Genomic DNA, 14,791 nt, shown 5'->3' with positions numbered 1-14,791 from the left:
ATGATGTAGAAATACAGTATAGTACTTCTCTGCACTTCTCTAGATGTAGAGGAGTATTTCAGGCTTATGTTTTTTCAGGAATGTGTTAAAGGAACAAGTGAGATTGTAACCTTTGCTTCCAAACCTGCAGTTGAGCACACAGGGCCCAATCTTCAGGTGTTCTTAGCTCAAACCAAGGGTCTGACTTCACAGTTAGATACTCATCACTAATCAGGGAATTACGGTTGCTGCCTATCTACAGATGTACCTAAGTCTGCAATGTGAGTGGGGGAAGGGGGAAGAGAGAAGGTGGTTTCATACGTAGAAGTACTTCATACGTAAAGAGAGAGCTCCCAAATCCTTAAAGTGACTTTGTACACTCTGAGCAATGGTGCAGCTGTGATGTTGCCATTCGGGAACAGTGAAAGCTTCACAAACCTCAGCCAGAGAAATGCTCGTGCTGCAGTGAGAGTCGCACCACAAGGACTCCAGTACCTATACATAGCGAGCACCTTTTAACTTCACATGCCAGTGATGAGGACTACTGTATATGCATCTCTTTAGAGAGCGTGCTGTGTTACTGCCTGGGTTTATACCCATCTCTCGAAGCGCCTGCACAGGGAACTGAACACTTAAATCACTGTTAGAGAGGTTAAAAACCCAAACAAACAAAAAACAAGGGGTGAAAGGAAGAAGACAGGAAAAAGATACCTTTGTGGGGGTTTTGTTACTGTCCTGTAGTTTTTGCTATAGCTTTTTGTGCTGGTCGCCACAGCACAGAGCACAGATTAACCACAAGCAGTACTGCTGCTCTGTGAATGTTTCAGTCCAGCTGTGCTGCCACTGCCGGTAGCAAGAAGGTACGACAGGAAGTCACAAAGAGATTCATTCTGTTGAGACCAGTGTTTACAAGGACAGGTTTGTCTCTCTGAAGGTGTGTTACAATGCTAGAAGAGGTGTTTTTTCTCAGGGTAATGTCTTGCTATCACTACACCCAGTGGCTGCACTCAGAGGATAGTAATCACTACAAAGGATGTATGTGTATGAATGGCTGCTCTCTTGCCACATGTTTGCTGTAGTTTTACTCTCTCTCCTCTGAATGTGAGGGGTTTGCATTGGATGGTGGGGTACTGGGCTACTGTTAAAAGCTGTTCTTGCTTGAGTGGTCCTGAGTCACACAAAGGGACTGTTCTGTAAGCATTAATCATGTGTATGAGACTGTGGGAGATGTGATACATAGGTTGTCTTTTATACTTGTAAAAAAAACACAAATTAAAATGTTGAAACACTCCTTTAACTTGTGTTGGTGTCAGTTCTTATTGCCCTGCTTTCAGAAATCCAAGGTAAAGTTTATATAGGACACTGTCATCAGTTACCACACAGAAGAGGAAATTTTCTAGCAGACCTGACAGAAGAAGAACCTGCGATTGATTTGGGAGCACCTTACCTCCATCCAGTGGTGCCTCCAGTGCTGTTTAGCTGGTTTGGGTGTAGGCAGGACATTTTGTAGGAGGCAAGCAGTTAGAGACCAGTGTTATATGGAACAAAATCAGTATAGGTTGTTTATGGAGACATATGGAAGATGCTGTGACTCACATTGGAGCAAGCTCCTGGCAGGACCTGCAGCCTGTGGAGAGAGCAAGGCCCACACTGGGGCAGGCTTGCTGGGGTGGGGCGAGACTGGTGACTCCGTGGGGGACCAGGCTGGACCAGTCTGGGCCTGAGAGACTGAGACACATTCTGTGGTTTATGACTGCGCCCCACAGCAGTGACCCACGCTGGGGCAGCTGGTGAAGAGCTGAAGCCCCGTGGGAAAGGACTCATGTTGGAGAAGTTTGTGGAGGACTGTCTCCTGTGGGTGAGACCCCACGCTGGAGCAGGAGAAGGGTGTGAGGAATGCCCCCCCCCCCCCAGCTAAGAAGGAAACCAACTTGTGAGGAACTGACTGAAACCCCCATTTCTCCAGTCCCTGCCCCCCTGTGTGCCACAGTGGGGGGAAGAAGGGAGAAAATTCATGATTAAAGTGAAGTCTGCTAAGAAGGGAAGGGTAGGGGTAGGTGCTTTAAGATCTGGTGGCACTCCTTATTATCCAACTCTGCTTTCACTGGGTGTGTAGTGTGGGGTAATAATCTTTCCTTTATTCTGTGCTGAGTCTGTTTTGCCCATGATGCTGATTGCGGAAAGATCTCTCCCTGTCCTTATCTTGACTCCTGAGCCTCTGTGCAGCTGAAAAGGGGAGTAATAGACCAGCTTTGGTAGGTGTCTGGGCTCCAGGTCAAACCATCACAATGAGACTATTTAGTTGGTTTACATCAGGAATCAGAAAGAAACCACCACCTAATAAAGGGTCTTTTTTCTGCACACTTGTTTCATGCTCATCTGGATTTACCATGTGCCAGTATTCTCTGATCTTGGAGCAAGCAGCCAAATCCATGCTGAGGACTACTGTGGAGGCACATGAATGCATAAAAACTGTGTAATGCTTAAGTGTTTGTAATTTTTAAAAATATATTTATATAATATACGTGTATTTTGTAAATACAGGTGCAAATAGATACATTGTAATAACTTGCAGTGTATGCACGTCACTTAAATGAGGAGCAGTGAAAAGAGATTTTAGAAGGCCTGGTGGTGGTGATGGACTATCTTACTATCTGCTAGTAAGAGCTGTGCTCCCTAAATTAATCCTTTCTTACAGACATTATTTTTAGTCTGAATGGATGGTTTTTAAATGAATATCCAGTATGTTTTTTCCTATTAAATGTGGATTAAAACCTCAATGAAAAATCTCAGATTTAGGCAGGCTATTGATAATTTCTCCTCCTTCTGAAGTCTGTGTGACCATACTCTCAGTCTTGTTCTCCCCAGTATATATCAAACTCATTGGGCACATTAAAACTAAACGGGTTTATACAAGCTTTGTGGATACTCTCAGCTTCCAGGAGGAAAAAAATGGGAATGGATAAAAAGATACGAAGGGATTCAGCAAGGGCTATCTACTTTGACCTTCTTGCTGACTGCTCAGCAAGCCAAGTGATCAGCACACTTTAGGTGTTACAAACACTCAGTGGTCCACTTGCCTCTTGCCCTTTACGTGAAAGGACTACGAGTTGTGGGCATGAAGAGATACAGAGGGAAAGAGCAGGAGGACATCATACTGTCACGGGAGGTAATGGAAGTCACTTCAGTTTCAAGGCTGCAGCATTGACTCTACAGGCCTTTATGCTTTCTATATTGTCTCACTGATTGCAGAACAGATTATTTAAAGTAAGTTTCCAACCATTGTAAAAAAAGGTTCTGTTAGGCTTGAAAAAAGCGTGGCAACTAAAATGAATGCTTTTTAAAATAGATTGTTTGCAAGCCAGTCCAGTGACATTTGCAGTCTGGCTCAGAACTGGTGAACACGTGGGGTTGGTAAACTGTAATCTAATTTAAACAAAGCCCCAAGACTGGGGGATTTTTTTAATTGCCCAGTAGTTCCTATATTTTTTCCAATAGCAGCTGACAGTATCTAGTGTGCAACAGTGAAGTGTTTTCTGTTACTTCCCACCTAGTCGAAGGGCTTGTATACTTTGAACTCAGCTATTTGCGAGCCAAAGATCACAGTGGATATTTTTAATCCTGTATTTTAAAATGTGGTTGAGGTGACTGCCTCTGCTCACTCAGGAATCATCACAGAAACACGAATATATAGTAATCTGGCAGAGATTGTAAATTTGAGTCGCTGGAGACAGAAGACTTGAAAAATAAAAGATGTTAAGGATTGTGTAATTCTTACTGACCCAGTAAGACAGTGATTGTAATAAACCTGTTCAGTCTCTCAGTTTCACCCCAAAACTAAAGTATAAAATGAAAGCAAGTGCTTCAAAATTGCAATGTGCAAGTTTTCTGAATCTCTGTCTTGAACAAACAACTTTGTATCCTGGAAAGGAAGAACAGTTTTTATCCTTTTCTGGGTTTCTTACAGTCATAAGGAAAAATCTCTTGCACTGAAATTAGGTTTTGCAGAAATAAATGTTCGTATTCAGGTGTGGAAATTTCACCTGTCTGATGTGAAATTCCAATGTGAAGGCTGCTGTGTGGAAGGGCATCGAACCACAGAGACTGGTGTTAATGGACCAACACATCTAAGCAGGGGACAGATGCTGATTAGTCAGATGTCGCTTACCGAAATTAGTCTGAAATAAACTCAACTGTAACCTTTTTGATGAATGAGAAACAGCCTCGCAAACACATGATCCGTGCCATCATGTTCATAAGCGTTTAACTTTGTATTTCAACAGAGTAAACAAAGTGACAGGGAATAAGCATTACAGATACTAACTTCTGAACGTTCCTCCATCAGGTACTCTTTCCACCCGGCCGCTGGGCCCTGTCAGTACAGGGCTTTAATCAGCCATGGGTACTGGCAGGAAAGTGATCAGGGATGGATTCAGATGGAAAGCAATGCCAGGAGTAGTCAAGGTGAACATCAATTCACATTTGACTCGTGGAGAGGGAACCAAATACCTAAATGGCAGCGCCGCACCTTACAGATGAGGTGCCGCTGTCACATCGTACCGTGCGTGCGGCCTTGCGGTTCCTGTAGGCCTGCGTTGTGGTAAGGTGTGCGCTGAGCACAGCAGCTGGCAGGAGAGAGGCGCTTGGCACTGCTTCAGTTGGGCAGTTGGCGGCCCTCCTGACACGAGTTACAAGCAGAATATGTGTCCTAGCTACTCCTCCCTTCCTCTCTGCTACTTCGTGGCAGTCTTTCCACGTAGGAACAGAGAAAGGAGGCACAGTGATGCACTTGGCTGCATTTGCCAGCAGGGCTGCTCTGTAAAGGGAAAGTTGCATGGCCCTGGAAAGGGCAGAACTCCAGGAGTGCATCAGCTCTTCATTCCAACGTTGCACTTTTCAGTAGTAGCAGGCAGCACAGTAACTTGACAGCATGCAGGTGTCATTTAAAAAAAAAAAAAGAATATAATGGAAAGGAGATTTTCCATACGGGGTAGCATCAACTTCAGACCTACAAGGAGCCTTAGGACCACGGAGTAATTTGGTGTTTCTTAAAACAATTTTTACTTGTGGATTATTGGGGGGCTTCTCACCCCCACCCCCATCTTCTGATTTTTTAATCAACAAGGAGAAAAAAGAGTAAACCTGAGAAAAAGAAACACTCTGAAAATAATGAAATGTTTGTGCAAACCTACAGAAACAGGGCAAGTCAGAAACATGTGCACCGAAATTTATCCCCAGTGTTTTCTTGGGTGCATGGTGCAAGCCCCAGCAAGGAGTCCACATAGAGCCAGTCAGCGTACCCCACCTCAGAAACAGGAGGGTTTCCCTGATCTACACACAGCCTAATTTTTCCTTTGTTTTTTTTCCTGTTCTAATATCAGCATAGTCTTAGTTATACATGTTGGGCTGCAGTGCACACATCAGTTTTGATCCTGCATCTCAGCACTAATAGGTAACTTCCACACTAATGGCCAGAACAGAAATATTACCACTGATGTCATACATGCAGTTTGTTTAGCTGGTTCTACCTTCCTTAGGCATGTAAAGAAAAACAACGACCTGTGCCATATACCTGAGAGGTGGTAATGCTGTGTGGTAGCTGGATGGTTCCTGCGTTGGTCACGTTTTCCTTCATCAGCTGACAAGATGTGATGCCCTGAAAAATCAGTGTCTGTTCTTTACAGAGAGATAAAACATAATCGACTGGAGAAGCCAAAGGCATTGCACGTGCTAAGTCATGGTGATTTGGCTGCGTACATCAGAAATGAAGCAAACTACTTCAGAGTGAGAGGAAAGAGAACACATTGCAGAGGAGACAGGTTATCAGGTGGGAACAGGCAAGGAATGTAATAAGTGAAAAATTACTTCTGCCTCACCGTGAAATATGAACCTTGGTAACGACGTTGATGTTGTGCTCTGAAGATTGATGGGAAGGTGAATTCAAGGCAGGCTAAAGAGCACAGTGCCATTAACTTATCGAACGACTCAACTGCCAATTACCCCTGACTCTTCAGCATAATTTGCCATTGGTACCAAAATGAAATGGGAGCCCCCAAGGGCCCCAAGCAGGAACCCATTAGTGAACCCCTATAAATCATTCATCTTAAAACAATCAAGGGCTTATGTGTTTGAGCTGCTATCTTAATAAACCATGCATCACTGTTCTTCCCAGGGTATAACAGCAAATGAGCAGGTGCCTCTTCAAGCAAGAAAAGAATAGGAGGGAAAAAGGGCAAGATTTACTGATGAGAGATGTACCACTAAGAAGCAGAAACTATGGTCTTAAGCATATCCCTCATGCTCAAGGTGCACTAGAAAGCTTCAGTGCAGTTTTAGCATGTATAAGAGAGTATCTGCATGGAAAAAGTACTTGGAAAGGACTGGAGTACAATTTAGCAGTCCTCTCTGCCAGGTAGCAGAAGTCTCAGTAAGGTGGGGTTGTATCCCAGCACATAAAAGAAAGTGTCACAGGTTAGTGAAATTAGCAGCCAAAAGCTCTGATATTGATTCAAGGTAGACAGAGATCCCTTAGCTTTGGCAGAAAACTATCTTGGAGAACGATCTCTACACCCAGATGAGAAAGAACAGAGGTATCCCCAGACTATTGCTACCCCTAGGAAAGCCTCAGCAATGAATAAAGCAGAATATCATTGAACCATCAAACCTTATACTAAAAGAACATCAAAGCAAGAAAGAGGATGAATAAATAATACTGTGGAAATTGTATTCCCCAATCTAATCCACTCATTATAATTTCATATTTATTAGTGTTTTCTCTGGAAGTGCTAAAAGTGTAATACAGGAGGAAGGTATGTATGTATGTATAAAGTGCTCTGAACAGTTTGCAACAGGTAGCTCTCAATTCAAATGGCAATTCAGGCTGGAAGAAATCCATCCCAATTCAAAGACCAGGCCATGTGTCATTTGTGTCTTCATGCAGTCTTCTAAAGAGATGGATGGATGGATGGATGGATGGATGGATGGATAGATGGATGGACAGACAGATGGACAGATAGATGACAGACAGATGGACAGATGCCTCCAAGCTGCTGAGTGCAACTTAAGCCAGGTAGGGCTTTGCAAGCCACTCTCAGACAAGTGTCCAAGTTATCATGACATCACTCATCCATGTTTCCTCTACTGATGTTAACTAAAAATCCTTGGTACAAGCAGGACTGAGCCAGAACCTGTATCTATCAGGTGTCTGGTCATGACCAAGCATCTGCTAACTGAACTGGGCACCCTCTCACCCCCATGCTGAGGTCTGGGAGAGAGAAGAATCAGCATAAAGCTGTCACACCGCTCATTTGTATTTTGTAAGACAAACTACAGCAAAGTGAAGCAATACAGACCTGTGTAGTTAGGGGGTAGGAGCTGTTCCTGAGCATGAAGGAGGGTACTGGAATGCTTCTATGGCTGTGTCCTTACGCCAGTCCCATTTCCTCCTCTGCTTTAACACTGTGGGCTCACACCCAGCCAGCCAGCGGGTAAAGCTGTATCAGGGCACAGTGCAGGTTTAGCTTAGACCTGGGAGTACAGACCCAGTGACGGCTTTTGTGTGCATGTGTGCGGTCCCAGGCTGCCTCCCTGCATAGTGTCATAGCATGCAGGCAGTCAAGTCACACATCCAGCTCTGGCCACTGTGCAAGTGCAGTACAAAGACAGCCTCATTTTCAAAAGCTCTTTTCTGAAGTTGAGAAGCAGAAGCACAGAATCACAAGGTTGGAAGAGACCTTTGAGATCATCAAGTCCAACCATACCTGTCTACTGAATCATATCTCTGAGCACCTCATCTACACATCTTTTAAACACATCCAGGGGCGGAGATTCACCACCTCCCTGGGCAGCCTGTTCCAATGCCTGACAACCCTTTTGGTGAAGAATTTTTTCCTAGTGTCTAATCTGAACCTGCCCGGGTGCTGTTTGAGGCCATTCCCCCTCATCCTATCACCTGTCACTTGGGTGGAGAGATCAACACCTACCTCTCTACAACCTCCTTTCAGGTGATTGTAAGCGGTGATAACATCTCCCCCCAGCCTCCTCTTCTCCAGGTAAACAACCCCAGTTCCCTCAGATGCTCCTCATAAGGCTTGCTCTCCAGCCCCTTCACCAGCTTCACTGTCCTTCTCTGTACACACCCCAGGACCTCAGTGTCTTTCTTGTAGTGAGGGGCCCAAAACTGAAAGCAGCACTTGAGGTGCGGCCTCACCAATGCGGAGTACAGGGGACAACCACTTCCCTGGGCCTGCTGGCCACACTGTTTCTGATACAAGCCAAGATGTCATTAGCCTTCTTGGCCACCTGGGTACACTGCTGGCTCATATTCAGCCTGCAGTCAACCAACACCCCCAGGTTCCAGACAGCTCTCCAGCCAGTCTCCCCCAAGCCTGTAGCGCTGCATGGGGTTGTTATGTCCCATGTGCAGGTCTCTGCACTTGGCCTTGTTGAACTTCATCCCATTGGCCTCAGCCCATCGGTCCAGTCTGTTCAGATCCCTCTGAAGAGCCTCCCTACCCTCAGGCAGATCAACACTTCCTCCCAGCTTAGTGTCAACCTGCAAACTTACTGAGGGAACATTCAATCCTTTCATTTAAGCCATTGATAAAGATGTTGAACAAAACTGGACCCAGGACTGAGCCCTGAGGGACACCACTTGTGACCCGCCTCCAGCTGGATTTGGTTCCATTCACCACCACCTGTCCATCCAGACAGTTTTTAACCCAGCTGAGGGTGTGCCTGTCCAGGCCAGTAGCAGCCAGTTTCTTAAGCAGAATGCTGTGAGAAACCATGTCAAAGATGTGGCACAATGAGGAAATCGCAGCACAAAGCAGCCTGCCTCTTTCTAGCACCAGAAGGCTCATGGTGAGACAAGTCTGCTACGTTTTCAGATCCATCTGAGGGCACAGAGCTGCAAAGTCAGCAGTGGGGCATGGAAGTGGGAGCTGGGATCCTGAGTGAGGAAGTGAAATTTCTAGTTAAAAGATTAAAAAAAAAAAAAGCTGTTGTTGGGAGATTGTTGGTCATGGTGGCCAGTGAATAGATGCTGTGCTGATATTATATACCAATTACTTTCATTCCTGTTTCTGACTTACTATCACCTAAAATATTTCCCAGTGGAAGTTCTGATACCTGAATGGCACCTGAACATTTAATAAAAAATGTAAACTTACATTATTGTCAGTGGGATTCTTTTCTTCCTCAGTTTTTACAGGTCTTCTAGAAAAATTTCACAGATTCCCCAGAGTCTTTAGAAGTACTGCATATAGCCTAAAGAATGAAAATGTGTCCCAACAGACCCCTAAGGAAAACCTTACCTCTTCACACTATGGGAGGATCCTTTGGGGAACAGAACAACTAGGTGTCTTACCAAACAAAAGATTTATTGCCAGGATCAGTCCAGGGACTGTACCAAAAGGCAATACACACAGTCCCACACAGATCACAGAACCACAGACTGGTTTGGGTTGGAGGGGACCTCAAAGCCCATCTAGTTCCAAACTCCGCTACACCAGGTTGCCCAAAGCCCCATCCAGCCTGGCCTTGGACACTGCCAGGGAGGGGGCAGCCACAGCTTCTCTGGGCAGTCTGTGCCAGGGCCTCACTGCTCCCAAAGCGAAGGATTTCTTCCTTATATCTAATCTAAATCTCCCCTCCTTCAGCGTAAGTTCTTTATGCCTTGACCTATCACTCCCTACCCTTGCAAACAGCCCCTCTCCAGCTTTCCTGTAGCCCTCACATTAGGTACTGGAAAGCTGATATAAGATCTCCCTGGAGCCTTCTCTTCTCCAGGCTGAACAAGCCCAACTCTCTCAGCCTGTCTTCATAGGAGAGGTGCTCCAGACCCCTGATGCCGTTCCAATGGAAGCACAGAGGTGGGATAATTGATCTCGGGAGGCCCTTCACCAGACGGTGATCACGAGATACTCATTAGAAGCAGGATCTGACATCCCAGCACTGAAAGAGACACCACAGGCGGGGGGAGAAGTAGGAGGGGGGGGGTAGAGGGAAAGGGGACGCGAGTGGCAGGCGCAGGCTGCGGGAAGGTCTGGGCCGGAGCGGGCACGTCTCCTCCAGCGGCCTGGTGCCGGGGTGCGCCCGGCTCCGGGCCGCGCTGCCCAGCGGGCGGCACTGCCGAGCCGCGCCGCCCCGGGTACCGCCGGCTGCCCGCCTGCAGCTCGCCCCAGGGCAGTCCAGCTGGCTGGGTCTGGGCCGGGAGTCTTCTTCCCAGCGGACGGACAGAGCACAGGAGAAAAGTGCCTGCCCGCTCCTACCTTCCGAGGCGATTTCTTGAGTGGGAAATTGCTGGTTAACAGCAGCCTCTGGTGAAGTCCCTCTCTCCGGGCGGAGAAGAGTTGTTCCCCCCCCCATCCCCTCGGTTATCACGGGCGTGTGGCAGGTACTGGATCTGAAGCCATGGGACAAGAAGTTTAGCTACATGGGGAGAAGTAAATAGATGGTAGTTGTGTTCCAGTCCCAGAGCCAGACCTGCAGGTCGTACCCTGCCGAAAGGCTGCAAGCTGGGCTGTCTCTCCCCTGGTCCGACATGGAGCCAGCTTATTTGGGCCTCTGCCTCTATTCACGGGAGTTTACGCTATTCTAACTTTACCCCAGCTCTACTTGGAAGCTACATCCAGCTTCCTGTAGTAACATTTCTATGCACGCTTAGGCAGGGTACATTGCTGCTGGTGGCTCTTCCATCCACGCAGCAGCACAGCCGCTCCGGCCTGGTTTGTGATCATGCTGTTTGACCTTGGGACAAGGCAAATGGCAAACAGGATCTGGATCGGACTTGGGATTTCTGGTTACAGCACATGGGTCTCTTGTGATCATTGCAAAAGGCAGTATGAGGAACTAGTAGAGAAGAGAACTACACTGTTACAGTGTAAAGCAATGACATAGAATGATCTGACAGTCATTGGAGAGACACTGGAGTCTCACTGACATTTTTTTTCCTTGTCTCACATCTGTCTGCTCTTCTGCCCTTGTCTTGTCATGGAATCCTTTATTTTGTAGACAAAACCAAAGGAGCAGATGTTTCAGACTATGTCATTCCCTTGAGTGAAGGCAACTGCATACAGTGACAGCTTCAGGCTGTGTGTGAAGGCACTCCCTTCAGGAAAGACAGCCTTACAAGTCTCTCATCCGTTTCTTCCTCTTTGGGAGGGTTGGTAAACAAGGATCGCACGACATTCAAAATAGAGATTTCATCTTACAAAACAAAAGAGGCTAATCGAGGTCTGTCCTTGTCTTAGCTCCTGCTGCATGGGAAGAGCTCAGCAGCTTCAGGTCACCAACATCCTCAGCACTGCAGGAGCTGGGTCACTTCCACTCTGTTCGTCATGTCCCTTTCTCTTTGGGGGTTCCCACAAGCACAGTTGCCCTTTCCTACATTTACACTGGCCCTTTTGGGAGGCAGGTGTGAAACACCAAGGAGGCCTACTGCAGCTGCCTGGTGTTAAATATGGGCAGGAGCACACAGAACACTATTTCCCAGAGCCTGGGAGGAACTAAACTAATTCCTGAGCAAGGGGGAACAATTTCTGCAAGGAAATGAAAAGCCCTGAGACCTGCATACTTTTGCAGAGCTGTCGTGCTGCAGAAGGATCACTGTTCTCTGAACTGTTCAGTGCAAAGAAGAGTAACAGATGCATAACCAGCTAGCTTGAAAGATATTTAGAAACTGAATGAGATTGCATTATTTTTTTCCCCATATTCCAGTTTTACACACTCTGGGCTAATTATACAGAGCTGGTGGTGTTGCCTTTCCTTGTACAGGATGTGTTTTTCAGATTAAAGTACAAAACAGTTGTTGCAGTATTTTGGCAAAAACGTTTCACTAAGGTGCAAGCACCAGAACTAAATCAGGGGTGATGTGTGGGTGGTCTTGATACCAGCTGTACTCATGCCTGTCGTTTGCAGCAACCAGGCCAGGTTTGCTGTGTGTTGTCACAGGTGATCCTGCTTTGGCAGCTGGCTGGACTGGATGATCTCCAGAGGTCACCTCCAACTCCTGCCCTTCTGTAATTCTGTGCTTCTGGGATTAGCTATGTGCATTTGGTAACTCCCATTGTGTGCTCCCACTAGGCTGGGAGCAGCTGGAAACATATTCTGTGTCATGGTCTGTATTGAAGCTGCTAAAAGGACCTCAAGTTTTGCAACTGCTGTGACTGATCTATGATTAGCCCTGCCCTGCATTCATTCCTTAAATTTCCTAAATCCATGTTTTAGTGGCTCTGATCCCTGAGGAGCTGCCAGACAAGGCAGGGCTTCCAAAACTCAGAGTATCCCGGATCCTGGCACTTGCTTACTCCAGAGAAGCCATAATTAACTCAACCTGAACTAAGAGGAAGAAAAAGGCAGAAAGAATACAGCCATTTCTGGGCAGGGAGAATGGGCTAGTCTTCTCATCAGGAAAGGACATCCATAAAGCAGAACTGGCCCCCTCCTTTCCTTCCCCAGCCACTCTGGCTGTTTAGCTGCCAAAGAATAGCTCCGTAAACAAAAATATGGGGAACCAGACCCTCTGCTGACATTTGATGTGGTTTAGCATAGGACAGGAATGGTTGGACTCAATGATCTTAAAGGTCTTTTCCAACCTTGTGATTCTGTGATTCATTTGGGATCGCCATCAAAGCCACTGGGGTACCACATGAGAGCCTGGCCCATCACAGAGCCTGCCAAAGGAGGTTGCAGAAGCCCCCATCAACAGGTTTTGAAGACTTCACTTAGGTTCTCACTTGCTGAAGCTTGGGAGGCTTCTGTGGAGGAAGATGGTTCAAAAACTGCCAGTCCTGCCTGCGTGAGGAGCTGAAGAACTGTTCATCCCTGGGCTACATTTCAGCTGTTACTTCTGTACGTCTCTAGAAGGAATAATAATGCAGAAGTCACCTGTATCACTCAGATAGCTGAGTTGGTCTGTTTCTTTTCAGAAAAATGTAGAAATGTGTAAGTTTGTTTCTGCAATGGATCTTTGTTCATCATTTCTCATTTTTACACTGTGACCAAAGGTCTCATCATTGCCGGAATCAAGCCCTACGAAAACCACTTTCAAGGGAAGGTAGGCCGTGCTGAGTCTCTCCTTGGATGGCCACAGGTTTTATCACACCTCTCCAGCTCTTGCCCTGTTCAAGGCCTTGCTTTCAGTTGTGGATCAAGTCAACACTTACTCTGGAGAGCAAACTTCAGTCGTGCAAAAGCACTAAGGAGCTCACTGTTGGTTCCAGTAGGGGCAGGATCAGGCCTGTCAAAGTGTCCCTGTGCTCTACCGCTGTTAGCCCGCTGTAGGCCGTGTTGGGCCAGCCACTTCAGAGTCATGAAATCCTGCAAGGTCCAACAGGGAGTCACAGCTCTGTTTAAAGAGACAGCACCCCTCAAACTGCCCTTCTGCTACTCTCTAAAGCCTAAAAAGATCTTAAAGAGCACCATATGTACATACACTTCACCTCTTTGGGAAGGAGACAGGCTTGTGTTGGTACACTTTGGGAGGAGATCTTAATTTCTGTGGCACAGTGGGTGGAATACACAGGAGAATGAGCCAGCAAGAGGCATGTCCGGACACCTTGCTCCTACCTAGGACATGGACCTTGCTGAAGGATCACAGAATCACAGAACATTAGAGGTTGGAAGGGACCTTGAAAGGGCATCTAGTCCATCCTTGCCAGAGCAGGATCACCTAGATTAGTTCACACAAGAACATGTCTAGGTGGGTTTTGAATGTCCTCAGAGAAGGAGACTCCACAGCCTCTCTGGGCAGCCTGTTCCAGTGCTCCCTCACCCTCAGTGTGAAAAAGTTCCTCCTTATGTTCACATGGAACTTCCTATGCTCCAGCTTGTACCCTCGTCTTATCACTGGCCATCACTGAGAAGAGCCTGGCTCTGTCCTCCTGACTCTCGCCCTTTATGTATTTATAGACATTGATGAGGTCACCGCTCAGTCTCCTCCAAGCTGAAGAGGCCCAGCTCCCTCAGCCTTTCCTCATAAAGAAGATGTTCCACTCCCTTAATTATCTTGGTGGCCCTGCACTGGACTCTTTCAAGTAGTCCCCTGTCCTTCTTGAACTGAGGGGCCCAAAACTGGACAAAATATTCCAAGTGTTGTCTCACCAGGGCAGACTAGAGGGGGAAGAGACCCTCTCTCAATCTCCTAACCATACTCCTAATACACCCCAGGATGATCCCTCTGAATTCCAAAGTTCCCTCCAAACTATCCATTTGCACTCTTTATAGCAGGCTTGGGAATTGTGATAGCACAGAGGCAGAACATTCAGGATTATTTATTTGTTTTTAAACAAATACCCTTAAGATAAACATCCTGTGGCTTGTAAGCTCTAAAATACATTTAGGTTATTTTCTATGTTTTCCTCACAAATTGCCTGATTTATTTTTTTTTGTCTCTTATCCAACCACATGGTTTCTGGGGCTGGGGGCTCTGTGAGAGAGCAAAATGTAATGAACAGCCACCTGGCGACACGTGTCCTCAGTTTCAGCACAAGTCGAGAGGGACTGGCAAGGCCTGTGTGTAGCAGAGGAGTGCTGGGTTACGTTTGGTAGGTTTTGTGGATGTTGAATTATCGTGAGGGAAACAATTCTAGTGATTTCTTACCGAAGAATTTCAGCAGAAACAGCAACACAGGCCTGAGGTGATAAAAAAATACAAGGCTGGGAAGAGAAAACTCTTCTGAGCGTTCGGTATTAGGTTCTGGTATTGAAAGCTGTATAAAGCAGTGATACCTTTTTTAGCAGAAATCCAGGTCAATTCTGTTATTTAATCTTCAGTATGGCAAGGAAAATATAGTCTATTTCAATGGTTTAT

The sequence above is a fragment of the Gallinula chloropus genome (assembly GCF_964237585.1).
Source record: "Gallinula chloropus genome assembly, chromosome: 1".
NCBI classification, from domain to species: Eukaryota; Metazoa; Chordata; class Aves; order Gruiformes; family Rallidae; genus Gallinula; species Gallinula chloropus.
This window is presented reverse-complemented; position numbering follows the sequence as displayed.